Here is a 14434-nt window from a genome sequence, read left to right on the forward strand (position 1 = left end):
GGGCAGATTGGCAGAGGCTTTTTCGCTTTCCTCTGCAGCATGAGGCATGAGTCACTTGCTGGAGGATTCTCTGCACCTTGAGATCTTTAAACCATGATTTGAGGATGTAAATAACTCAGACATAGGTCAGGGGTTTGTTATAGGAGCGGTGGGTGAGATTCTGTGGCCTGCGTTGTGCGGGAGCGTAGACTAGATGATCATAATGGTCCCTTCTGACCTTGAAGTCTATGAGTCTATGTGTGCTAAGATTTCCTGTGGGGTTCACAGGGGATGATGCAGCAGCTATTCCTCTAGCCTGCTACCTCCAAAACTGTGAAGGTGAAATTGCCTCAAACACCTGCAGAGGGTATTCTGTGAGGTCAGAAAGGAGAGCAGAGCAAAAGGGTAACATTGAACTCTTCATTTACTTTTACTATGGGTATGTTGGATGTGGTTAAAATTTCTGCCATATTATGTTGTTCAACTCTAACAGTTCTTTCCTTTTCCAGGATTTTAAACTTTTCCAAGTACAAGAAGTAAACTCCAGAGTCAGCTTCCCAGGGACTTGCTTCCAGTTCCCAGATGCGAAAGTAGAATTAAGAGGTAAATTAGGATTTATTTTCAAAATCCCTTGGAAATAGTTACAGTTGTAATTGGTGACACCTTCGCAAGGCAGCCCTTGGTACATTTCCTCCCATAGAGCCATTCTATCCATGACAGCAAGCTGTCAGTCAGAAAGGCATGGAAATCTGAAAGAGTGGATTTGTTTTGAAGAGGGCTGCACAGGGAAATACCAATGCAAGCGGTATCAGCTGAGCTCTCTAAAAGCAAAAAGTGCCTCACTTTACATATTATCCATATGGTTTGCACCTACTTTACATATTATACTTTGAAAATCAATAGGAAATAGTTGTACTATATGTTGATAAGAGTGTGATTATTTTTTTTTCTTCCTATGGATAAAAGTAAGCTTGAAATAGCCACACATTTAGCAACAGGTAATGTCAGTGGAAATATGAGAAACACTTCTGAATGTAGGAATTAACAAGAATCAACAAGAACTCCTATTTCCTATTACTCAGTAGGGCAAGTTCCCATTGCCTGTGCAAAACCCAGGGGACCTGCATAATGGTTGCGGGGACAGAATGCTCCTCCCATCCCAAACCAGATCCACTGCACAGAACAGTCAGCTACTCTGTAGCTGTTCTCCTTAGCCTCTAAGCTGTAGCAGTGACTGTTGTGGTTCTCTACCACCCTGTACTTATGAGCTTTATCTAGTGAAACAGTGTAGTTTGTAGACCCACTGGCAACCAGCCTTGCCACTCCTATTTCCCATCTATGAATCTTCATGGTGGGCAGGGGCCCAGGAGGCCCCTGTTTGTGGGCTGTCTGTGCAATGGAATAGTTGTAGTTCTGCTGACCTTTGAGAGTTGCCTGATAGTGCAGTTGTGGTCAGGGGGAAGAATATGATTTGCCCCAAAGATCTCTGTCCTGTTTTGGTGTCCTGATACTTGATGGAAAGAAGAGAGTAGGGAACCTTCTCTTTCTTGTACCAGAAGGCAGACAGGAATGCTTTGAGCTGCAAGGTGGGCTTGCCAACATATCCCCATGGGAGCATGATCTACGGTTAAGATATATGTCCAGTCCACCAGGCTGACTAGTGAATATTGTGCATTCAGCAGAGTGCCAGCTGGCAGTGGTTAAGGAGTGCATGCTGATCTTGCTCATGGTGGCCCAAACATGCTCCCTGCTCTGTGTTTTTGGCAACTTTACACTAGCATTGTGTTTCAAGTGCCAGTTGCATGTCCTCCTTTCTTCCGCCTAAGAGTGTCCCATAAGAGCGTGATTTAGCCTAAATAAAAACGACCGGTAAGTAGTTTTATATGCCTCTATTTTTCTGTTAGATCAAATAACATATGGATGGCAATAGACCTCTTGCTTTCAAAAATGAGTCTTCCGTAAATGTCTGTGATGTTATTGCCACAGTGTGGGGTGGGAATGTTATTTGATAATGATGTATATAAACAAGGTCCACTGCAAGTTGGACCTAAAGTCTGAAAGATCCCTGGGTTTTGGAGCCTGCTGAAAGAGATTCGGTGGCAGCTTCAGTGACATTTTAAAAATTGAGGGTTTATTAAATTAAAGCTGAAATGGAATAATACTGTCAGTAACAGAGCCTGAGAGTCATTTTTTTATATTAAATTTATTTTATTTAACACTATACCCACAATTTCAGATTCCAGTATGCCACAGAACTCTTTGTGAAAAATATCTTACTGTAGCCGATGTCAAGGGAGGAAGTTGGAGGGTTTGGCAGCTGGGGACTCCCAGTATCTGGACATATCTGAAAAATAACCTGCAGTGAAATAGTTAACCATGTTAACTAGTTTAATGTTTGGAGTGTTGTTATAATAATGTCAGTCGCATGATATAAGAGAGACAGAGTGGAGGGGGTAAAATCTTTTACTGGACCAACTTCTGATGGTGGAAAACAAGAGTTTGAGCTGCTCGGAGCTTTTCAGGTCTGGAAAATTTTGTCCACAGCTGAAGAAGAGCTCTGTGTAGCTCGAAAGCTTCTCTCTTCCACCAACAGAAGTTGGTCCAATAAAAGACATTACCTTCCCCACCTTGATATTTAATGGTCATCTTTAGGTTTCATAGTTAACATCCCTTTGTATTGAAGGGGGTAGGTCATGCCTGTGAGTTACTTTTTTAGGCTTTCTGCAAACTCAGGAAGCCAACACTGCATCCTTGGATTCTCTGTTCTTATTTTCAAGGCTGTTTTCACAACTGTAAGTGCTAGAATCAGAAAACTTTCTAATTTTCATAATCAGAATATGATAGCTTATGTTCAGTGGCAAGGGATGAATTCCACAACCATAGAACCATGGAGTGTATGTGCTGTTTATGAGCTGCATTTTTAGGATTTTCTAGTAATGCACATTCATTATACAAGGCTTTCATCTCATAACTAGAGGTGTTTTGTTTTTTTTTAAATTCTAGCCAATTTAAAAGCCAAAACAAATTTGTTTTTAAGGCTTGGGGGGTTATGCACAGATTTTTGCAGTGGGAAAAGTGAAAGAGTTTTTATTGAATCTAGTCCTAAAATATCAACATATGTTAAGCTCATTTTAATAGCTTATAATTCTACTCACGATTCACTTGCTAAGTTAAAACTCTGAGTTTGATCTGAAGACAATCATCCCCTTTAAGTTTCCTGTTTTCTAACAAACTGTTGAACTGTTTGCCCTTGATAAAAGGCTAAAATAAAATCAGTGCTGCATGTATTGAAGAGACATTTACTCATCTTGTGTGGTCTTCCTGCCATTTAGAATTAAATATTGCAATTTAGCTTAGCTGGATCCTCAGAAATGGTCAGTGACACCTTGGATCCAAATTCTCAAGAATACTAAGTAATAGAAACACAATCTACAATTATTTGGAGTTTTGTTTTGTTTTTGTTTCTTTACAGCCAACAGCTGTAAATAGGCTATGGAAATAGTAAAAATAGGTGAAGGGAAATTTTCATCATTAGAATGACAACATATTTTGGGCCAGATTCTCAACCACATTTAGGCACGTAAGTCCCATTGAAGTCAATGGGAGTTAGGTGCCCAAATACATTTGAGAATCTGGGCCATTGTCACCAACACAGATGTACATAATTCAGTACAACTATATTAAATATGAAGGAAACTAGTAAAGACTCCTGTACTTAGAAAGTTAGGCAACCTCTTATAAAGGATTTTTGTGATCTTTTGGTGAGGTCTCATCTCTTCATTGTTTGCTGTAGTTCTTGATATTTGGCAGGGGGAATCTCTGAATACAGAAGTGCCTTTTCTTCGTCAAATGAATTTTCACTGAGTTTTCATTTGACATGCAGATTAAAAAGTCAAACCAGTTTATTTACCTGTGTGTGTTTGCTGGGTACTTAATTCCCAATTGGAATTATATTGCTTAACAATAAACCCTTAATGTCACCTTAATGGCTCCTTGCTTAAAATGCAAGCTACCAAAGCAGCAGAAAAAAAATTTCTCTCTGGCTACTTTTAAAACCAAACCCTTGCTCTCTGCTAAAAACCCTTAGCAGAGAAAAAGAAAAATAATATTCCTACTGGCTTCTGGATTCTTACATCCCACCTCTGCCACCATATCATAAGCCTCTGTCCCAAATCTGGACCTTAGCGTCCAAAATCTGGGTGCTTAGCATGAACCTCATGCCATTTTATTGTTCATTCGCTGAAGATAGCCTTCCAAAAGACAGACTCCCTGAACAGGCTGGTGGGCTGTCAGTTGTGCTGGACCATACTAATTACTCGGGACTGCATCTCTTGGTCACTAGAGGCTGAGCAGAGAATGTCTCTTTGAAGTGATACTCTTGGAATCAAATATGGGGCAAAGAAGGACTTTTGACTGAGTCATTAACTGCAGCTGATTATTAGAGAAACTACTGACCTACCTGACCCACTATTTTGCATGACATTTCTTAAAGTATATTCCATTTTTTTATTCATTGGGACTTTTTCTTGTGTTACTTGAATGAGAGTTTGGAAAAAAATAATTAAGTGTATCCTCAATGGCTAAAGATTGCTCAGCACAAATAGAAATCTGACAACTTTCCATTGTTTGCATAGTCTGAGAGGATGAAATGCTGTTAGCTAATCTTAAAACAAATTTGAATGCAAGATTTTTATGACTTAAGATGGTTTTTGGTTTTGGGTGGGTTTTTTTTTACATTGGAACTTTCCATCTCTAACAGCTACAATACTTTCTGTCCTGGGAAATATGTATATTTATTCTAATGTGCAAAAAGCTATAAAATACCTGTGTATGCACAGTCATAGTTGAGCCTGTGTATCAATAGCTATGCATGCAAGGCAATGCTATGCAGTTCATTATCAAGATCGCATATACCTATCAGTGTAGAACTGCTCATTTTTCTGAGCTTTCATGCAGAAATAGATTATATGAAGAAGCTCTATTATAAGTAGGCTCTTTGTTTGTCATTTCAGAGGAGCCCAAGTTGGAGCCTATATAAAGCCCTAGGTGCAGGGCTGTAACCTGGGTGGGGCAGTGGGGCAGCTGCCCAGGGTGCAAAGCCAGGGTGAGGAGCAGAAAAATGCGGCAGATGAAAAAAGGGTAGGCGATATAGCCCTACAGTGGGACTGGGATCCTGTGGGTCCCATTACCATACCATGCCAGCCTTACTTCTTCAGTGCTGCTGGTGGTGGTGCTGCCTTCACAGCTGAGCATCTGGCCAGCAGTTGCCCTCAGAGCTGGGTGACTGGAGAGCAGTGGCTACTAGCCAGGGCGTTCATGTTGTTTGCAACGCAGGAGGATTATATTTTTAATCCCACTCCTGTCCCGCCCCGCAATACTCACTCCCACATGCTCCCACATTGTTTCTTGAAATTTTATCCCACTACTGGTATTATTGCAATGGGTCCTGTGGGTTTATAATTGGAGCTATCAGAAGACAGCGTTATATTGGGGTAGAGGTGTATCAGATTGGCAGTTAATATAAACATACATCACAAGTGTGATGTTTAATTCTCTGAGCACACTTCCTCCACCATCAGACATGGCTTTCGTAGTGCTTCCACTACAGCCATGTGGATTTCAACTCCCCTGACAGTGAGCTGGAGACCTGGTGGCTTGGATCTGCACAAGGCCTAGCTAGCTGTAGCCAATGCTACAGTTTTTCACTCTCACAAATACCAACATTTTGTTTTCACACAGAGGCCTTAAGTTTTCAAGTCCTTATACAGTGCACAGCAAGGTTGACAGGGGGCTGGTTGAGTGCTCTAGGCTGATCATGATGCTCCAGGATATAATGCCTAACAGTGAGAATCCGAAGGCTGCTCTGCCTAGAAGCTACAGTTCAGGGATAGAGTCACCTAGAGGTGCACTTAGTAGCTACCCCTTCTAATGGCTACACTTTGGGGTTGCGTCGGCTGCTGGTGACTGTAGGGAGGGCAGCGGAACCTGGGCCCACCCTACTCCACTGGGTTCTGACCCAGGGTTCTTCAAAACAATGGCCCCTGACACAGGGTTCAGGTCCCAATACCCTTCAAAGCATTCCTGGGGTTGTTTCCTACTCTTGTTCCAGTCTCTCTGGTGTTGTCTCTGGGGTTGGACATGGGGTCCCACTTGTGCTCCCTCTGGTTTGTCTCTGGAGGCTCCTTTGCTGGCAACAGCAAGTTGTCCCCTTTGGTTCCAACAGTTGGCTGGCTTCCCACCATGCATCTAGGAGGCTCAACCACCGCAGCTGGGAGTCCCCGCAGCTTCCCAGCAGGAGGCTGCTGCATACAACTGCTCTTCTCCTCAGTTCACCCAGACTGAGCTGAGCTGCTCCTGTTTGAATGTTCTCTCCACTGGGAGCATGCCCAGCAGGGGCCAGAGAGCGTAGTTCATGTGCCCAGAGCAGTTCATTAACCCTCACCTCTCCAGTGCGGGATTGGTACACCCAGTCACAAGGGTGCACCAGATTCTTGTGCTCTATAATAGCTGTGGTTGGAGGCTACACATGAGTGTTAGTAAGTTTAAGGAGTGAGGGGCTTTATCCAAAGCCCACTGATATTAATAAAAAGCCTGCTACTGACTTCACTTCACTTCACACTCCTCTACACTGAGCAATAATAAATCTCAGTTGCTCTACAGGCTGCGTTCATATTCAGAAGGGCAAACGGTTACAAAAAAGTAGTGGGACCGGATGTTTCTAAGGAGACATGGGCTTAAGCATGGACCTCATCTGACTAATGGGGAATTTAGCTATGAGGAACTGTTCCCCTTTCAAGTCTTTCTCCTGCTCTGAAACAAGAATAACTTGACAGCTGCTGTTCACTAATAATTATACTGAATAGCATTGGGTTAAAGAACAGATTCCACATTAATATTACTTTTTGAGATCCATCAGTTACCTATTTTTAATCTATTTAATATGTCCTACATTGATTTTGTATAGTTTTACATTTTTAAATCAGAATGTCATGTGCTAAATAAAAGACCTTATAGAAATCTTAAGTATAGTAGGTCAACAGTTATCTTTATCAACCAAGCTTGTAACCTCATCAAAAATAGCATCAATTTTCTGTGTCAAGAACTAATTTTCATAAAACCATCTTGATTGCCATTAATTTTGCTTTCATCCTTTATTTCTTTAATGACTGCTGCAGCTTTTCCATGATTTTACCAGTGTCATGCTAACCAACCTAAAGTTACCCATGCCATCCTGTTTACCCTTTTTAACTATTGCCCCAGTGTTTACATTTCACTTGTGCTTATGCATGCAATACTCCAACCTGCACTGTGCCGAATCAGGTACTGGTCAGAATTACCTGCTTCTGCATACAGATGTTTTTGGGTATGGCAAAAGTGCACATGTACATTTTATAAATATAGCGGAGCGAGTCAATTTTGAAAATGTAGCCCTTTAGGTTTCATTGTACCCACTGGCTTGTCTCTCTTTCTTTATGTTGTCACTGGCAGTGGGCAGCACATTTTGATGAATATGTACATTAGTTAATATTGTCCAGGTAAATGTAGGTCATCTGGGGCAATGAAAAAACTCACTGACCAAGCATATAATCCCAGTTCAGGACTGATAGCCCTGGTATGACAAGGTGGGTCTCGGTTTATAGAAAACCTAGAGATAAATTGTAGTATCTATTTCAATTTGGTAGCATGACAAGATAAAAAGTTGATATGCAATGGCACCCTAAGCAAATGAATCTAACATTGCTACATAGCAACAAGCCTAGAATTGTAAATGTAATGAACTACTGAAATTGTCTATTTACTGAAGTTTGTACTCTAAAATTACAAGCCATCAAAGCAACCTATTCTCACTGAATGTAGCCACCCTGATATTTGCATCGTTCCCATTCAGTCCATCTGGGCTGCTAAAATTATCTTCCTCACCTGTTGATCTTTCTCCCTCCATCCTTTTGTATCACTTCACTGATTCCATTTAGACCATTTCTTCCTATTTAAACTTCTTGTCCTTGCCTGAATGGTACTCCACCATGCTGCTCTGTCTTGCATCTCTGATCACATGTCCTCTGCCACAGATGCCAGTTTTGCGGTCACATTGTCTCCTCCCTGTCTGGTCTTCAGGCACATGGAATGCCCTTCCTGTCCCAGTTCGCCAAGCCACCTCCTTCTTCTCATTCAAAGTCATTCCTGAAAACTCACTTTTTCTGCAGTTCTCTAGATGAAATAAGTTAATAATAATTTTTAAAATATAGTCTCCGGTAAGATAGATGGTGCATTTTGTCTCTTGCATGATTGTTGTCAGATTGTAAACTCATTGGGAATTACAAGATCTGTACTTTCTTCCATAACTTGAATCAGACAAAAGTTCATGGCACAATACAGGGGTAACTGGGTGAATTTTATTGGCCTGTGATGTACAAGAGGTCAGACTAGATCATTCAATGGTCCCTTCTGGTCTTAAACTCTGTGAATCTGTGTATCATACAAAGGCCCAAAGATTTGTAAAATCTTTCCTCTGCATCATTCAAACCACTCCCAAGCACCGCTTTCTGCAGCATCGCCCACAAAAGAGAAAGTACTTCAGAAATAAACTAACAAAATGTGTCAGTCATTGTCCCTTTTGTATCACCGTATCTAATTTGTGTCTTTCCTGGGAAAAGGACCTTCATGGTTGTAAAATACTAGTACCTTACGGACATTGTTACAATATATATAATACGTATAATTAAGGCCCTACTTGAATTGTGGGATGATTGTCAAATAATTGCTCCTGAGTTGCGGACAAGATATGGAAAATCGTGGAAAAGTAATAATGGACCTTTAGTAATTGCTGTAATTCAGACAAGCCAGAAAAGACCTATTTGTTTAAGAGAAAATTGCTGGAACAATATAAACGCTCAAGTGTTATGTTATGCATGTAAATTTGTCTGATAACCAGACAGTTTGCTGCAACTATATTACAGTAATTAATGTGCAGGGCTGAGAGCAGGTGCCCCACCATCCATAGGGCTGACAGCCCCAGCCACCTAGGGCGGACAGTCCCAGCCCCAACCACTATCAGCATGGATAAATGGGATTCTGCTGTACAAATGGGGGGAAAGGGGTGTGTTGCAAACCTAAAAATGTATGCAAAATTGTGAACTGTGCAAGTAAGCTAATTGAATCCAACATTGGGGTGGAAGCCTAATATTGTGGGAACCACAATTTCTGCAATATCACAAATTAAGTAGGGACTTATATATATATACTAACAATGTGCATAGGGTCTGTTCTTTTGTGATTTGTATGCATCAGATTCAAAACTATCCATATATAAAAACTTCTCATATGGGTAGGAAAGTAGGGATTATCATTTTTTCAAATTACACTTATCTGTTGTTGTGACACTTTTTTTTATTTTTAAAACTACCTACCTTATGAACCTCGTCATAGTCCTGGCATTGACTGCAGTGATATGACTCAAGTCTCATTAACAGCAATGTTTTGCCATTAAGCCTCACTTGCCTTTTTCTCTCCCCAGCTTCTTCAAAAAGCATGAGCTATGGGATATTTTCAAAATGTCAATGCAGTGGATTGTTGATTGTGAGAATGTCAGTAAAATCTAGCTTTTTGAGATATGTATAGGGTCCCCACAACTGTAGTAGCTGAGCACCTAACAGTCTTTACTGTATTCATCCTCACATAGAGTGACCAGACAGCAAGTGTGAAAAATCAGGATGGGGATGAGGGGTAATAGGAGCCTATATAAGAAAAAGACCCCAAAATCGGGACTGTCCCTATAAAATCAGGACATCTGGTCACCCTATTCACACACCACCCCTGTAAGGTAGAGAAATGCTATTATCCACATTTTACAAATAGAGAACTGAGGCCCAGAGAGCACAAGCCACAGATTTTTTAAAGGTGTTTAGGTGTTGCTCTGCTCAGCATTGGAATGTCTCACTGACTTAGGATTCTAAGGGCCCTTCTGAAAATGAGACTTGGGGCTTGTCTGCACCAACATTTAGTTTGTGGCAAGCTGGGGTGTGAATCTATACCCACTAGCCTGCCATGCCCTGTCCATGTGGCTCTAGCTCAGTGGGGGGCAACCCGCGGTCCGTAGGCTGCACACAGCCCATCAGGGTGATCCGCAGGTGGGCTGCGAGACAGTTTGTTTACATTGACCATCCACAGATACAGCCACCCACAGCTCCCAGTGGCCGTGGTTTGACATTCCCAGCCAATGGGAGCTGTGGGAAACCGTGTGGGACACAGGGACGTGCTGGTTGCTGCTTCCCACAGCTCCCATTGGCCAGGAACAGCAAACCGCGGCCACTGGGAGCTGCAGATAGCCGTGCCTGCAGATGGTCAGTGTAAACAACCTGTCTCGTGGCCCACCAGCAGATCACCCTGCCATCCTAGATAAATACTCATTGCAGAATAAACTTTGCTTGCTCTTTGACTGTGCACGAGATGTAAATTGAATGGCTGCTTGGAACACATACCCTCCAGCTCAATCAATTCTAGAGTAGAAACTTTGCTGTGCAGAGATAATCTAAATTCTTTGCATAAAGTATACTTGATCATACAAAAGCAAAGATATAGATCCCAATTCTGAAAACACTTAACTACATCTACATGTGTAATTGGATTCATGTGTATTCCCATAGGCTTCCATCAGATTTGGAACAAGGCACTGCCTTCTGGCCTTTCTGTTTCTAAGTGATTTTTTTTTACAGCCCCAGCCATTGCTCTCAGCTGGAGTTGAATCCAAAAAAGTTCTCTTTATAGTAGCTGGAATTAAACATTCTAAAGACATTTTGTTAACATCTGTCTGCTTCAGTTTAAGGAGAGGAAATTGATTCATCAGAGGAAGTGCTGGCAACAGACATAGAGGAGAGCTGAATATCAGCCAGAATCGAAATCACAAAAATTCACTGTTTTGCTCAGAGGAAAGAATTTTATCCTTATACGTGCCAAAAGCAGCGTTCAGTGACAGAAATGGATAAAAGGAAGCATTATCTTAGCCCAACATCTAGTTAGTTATGCCACAGGTTTGCAAACTTTCCTATCCTCTGCCTGATCCTGGAAAGGCTAGAAGACAGAGCTGTGTTCCAAATTCAAGGGAAGCATCTCTGTTTGTGGTGTACTTTTGAGAACCTGATATCTGAATTCTCCAGATTCTGAAAGGAGAAATGTGAAGCTAGGTGTACTAACAGGGAGAAGTATTTTTAGCACATGCAGTTCAAAATTCAGGACTGTGTCAAATAGGTGGCTGAAACTTCAGCTCAAAGACATTTAGTAAGAAGATTGTTGATTAAAACATGCTTGAAGGTGATAGACAACCAGCTTCACTGTAGAACTGTGAGAACTATAGGAATTCTAACAGATAAAGAGACCTCTGGACATACTGATTTTTAGAGGAACTTACTATCTACAGTTTTAGAGCTAAATGATAAAGATTATCCAGTTTACATCTGCCTTTATAATTGGTTACCTACCAAGAGAGCTTTCCAAATCCCAACGGGAGGATTTGGAGGTAAGAGAGACCTTAGGGTCCCATTATCATTAAAACCTACTCAGATCACATAGTAAGAATGTATCTTATTTAGCTTATGTTGCAATGATTCATTATGTATTTGCTTTAGCAAGTATGTTATCCTTATATGTATCTTACAGGGCTTAGCAAATTGTATTGTACATCAGTGCTCATATATTTAACTGAGTCTGTTGTGACAAAGCATGAACCAAACTGTGGGTCTGAAAATGTTTTCATGTGCATTTTTGGGTGTGATAAATGATGGAGTGAGGAGTTTGGGGATGGCTACATTTGTTAGTTAAAGGTTCTCGGATGGTTTGGTTTTTTTTTAATTTTAAATGTATTCTGCTGATGTAAAAGTATATTAGACAGTCCTTCTCCCAGCTTCACTAACAGGATCTATCAATGAAATTTATCATGACGCACAAGGTCAGGGCACTTCTGGAGCCATGCTGGAAGACTTTTATGGTCCATGTTTTTGCACTGGCTCACTGCCAGAGGGATGAATTTCATCCTGTGTTCAGTGTTCTTTTTCTGTGTCAAATGGGGAAATACAGCTCTATGTATTTTTAAGTAGACACCAAGTTGAAGCTCAAAATGGTAAATTTCATTTGTTGTGAAACATTCTCAAACAAAATAGCTTCCACTCCCAGCCTGTGTTAAGTGCTATGGTATTACAATGGAGTACCACGTAGAGTACTCTTCATAAAATCCAGTCACTTCCATGTTTTCACTGTAAAATTGTCACAATATAAAACCTTTAGCATCTAAACAGTTAGAGCATCTTAGCTGTTAGAGTACTTCTGCACTAGCAACAGTACACATGTCCATGCATGTGGCCATAACCTCCCTGCTGGCCACACCTGAACCCTAGAAGTATGTGTCTGAAGGCAAGTAGAGAGCGAGTAACCTGGCATGCCTGAGGGGCATGGGTAAGTACCTGTACCTAGGCCAGTTTGCAGGGCGGACTAGGGTAAAGGGTGTGTGCTGGGTCTTGAGTTTCAAAGAATCCTTTTCTTCCTGAACCTGACCTAATCTACTACAGTCTCTGTTCTCCTGTTTTCACTGGTAGTGGCATTATGTGCTGACCCATCAGACCAGTTTTCCACTGAACTCTTTCCAGATCAATACAGGTGAACATGGATCCTGTTCCCAGAGCAGTTTCCTGAGTGGCCAACCATAGCCAACTGCAGATTGGCATGTAGTCAGGGTTCACCCTCCTGGAGCAGCAGAAACATACATTGGTACTGGGAGGCTGGAGCAGGCAGTCATTTGGGGGCTCTGGGTCAGTGCCAGGAACACATAATGCACTTGAGGCTCCTGTACAGGCAGGGGTGGCTCTATGTCTTTTGCCGCCCCAAGCATGGCAGTCAGGCGGCTTTTGGCGGAACGCCTGCAGGCAGTCTGCTGGTTACGTGGATTCAGCAGCATGGCTGCAGGAGATCCGCCGGTGCCGCACCATCAGCGTCCCCGCCACTGAAGCCGCAGGACCGGTGGACCTCCCACAGGTGCACTGCCAAAAGCCACCTGCCTGCCGCCCTCACAGTGACCGGTAGGCTGCCCCCGCAGGTTGCCGCCCTAGGCATGCACTTGCTGCGCTGGTGCCTGGAGCTGTCCCTGTGTACAGGAGGGCAAAAGACTCCAAACAGTTGTTCTGGGAGGGCTTGTTGTACATGCACCTTCTATAAAGGGCTTGACCAGGTGCTGTCAATGACTTCCAGTACAGAGCCTGAAGTGGCTCATGATTCCCTCCTCAACACTGCCAGTCTCACTGTCCCATGGGATGCTGAGGAGGGCCAGGGTGAGGAGGCAGCAGGGATGGTGGGTGCTCTGGAAGGCCTAGAGGATGGAGCATGTGAATCTGAATCTCTACCTAGAGGAGCCAGTTGAGGAAGCCCCCGCTGAACAGGAGCCACAACAGGAAACAGAACCAGGGGCTGGTAAGTTACAATGGATCCTCCCCCCGCCATGCACTCTTCCTCTTTGGATAATAGGCCATGTATTGATGTGTCTCTGCAAGTTTGAACTGCTGGTGCTGAAGTACTGGGATTGTCACACCTCATCCCCTTACCAAACTCCTCCAACTTCCCCCACTTCTTCCAGCCTCCACCCCACCCCACCCCACTCCAGCTGGTCCCTAAGCAAGTCACTGTTATAAATCAATGATTTGATTGATTTCTGATGGACCCCTCTTGGGCATTTGGCTAAAGATGGTCTTAAAATAGATTATTGACAACAAATCTCTGTGCATGTCTCAGCCAGCAATCAGGCAATGATGGTCTTGGGGCCGTGCAAATCAGGGGAAGAGGGGGGGGGCGTAGAAAGGTGCTGTTGCGGATGGGACAGTTGTAAAAAACTTACAGTCATTTGTCAAAAGTTAGTAACAGCTGCCTTTTGCCTCTTGGACGATTACACAGTTTCAGTGCTTCTCCCACCTCTCTGATTTTACTATCCCCTTACAAAGGGGAGCTAAGTGGGATGGGGGGGGGGCAAGTCCAGGAGGGGGAAGGGAACAGAACACATTTATAGAATCCTTTGTCACATGAGCGGGACTTGGGCGGTTGTGCCAATGGTCAGGGAAGGAGTCAGTGGTTAGAACAGAAGTCGGAGCTCAAGGGCAGAGACCAGATGCCAGAACTAAGGGTCAGAGTTGAATTCAGGAATCGAAGAACCTGACTAACTGGAATGAGGCAAGATGGGAGCAAGAGCGGGTTCAAAGCTGGGAACAAGCAGCCAGCCATGGGCAAATGCTTTGAGAAGCCAACGAACTGCCGCTGGGTTTAAGAGCCAATCTAGCAGTAGAGCCTATTAGGCCACCTACCACAGGTGAACTGCCCTCGTTAGGTTGCCTGGAGATTGGCTCTGCTGCAGGCCCTGCCTCCTGCCAGAATTTAGGTGCCTGAAGAACAGCTAGTCACAGCAGTTCTTTCTCCCTTGGAAGAC

The sequence above is a fragment of the Chelonoidis abingdonii genome, chromosome 2 (assembly GCF_003597395.2).
Source record: "Chelonoidis abingdonii isolate Lonesome George chromosome 2, CheloAbing_2.0, whole genome shotgun sequence".
Lineage (NCBI taxonomy): Eukaryota > Metazoa > Chordata > Testudines > Testudinidae > Chelonoidis > Chelonoidis abingdonii.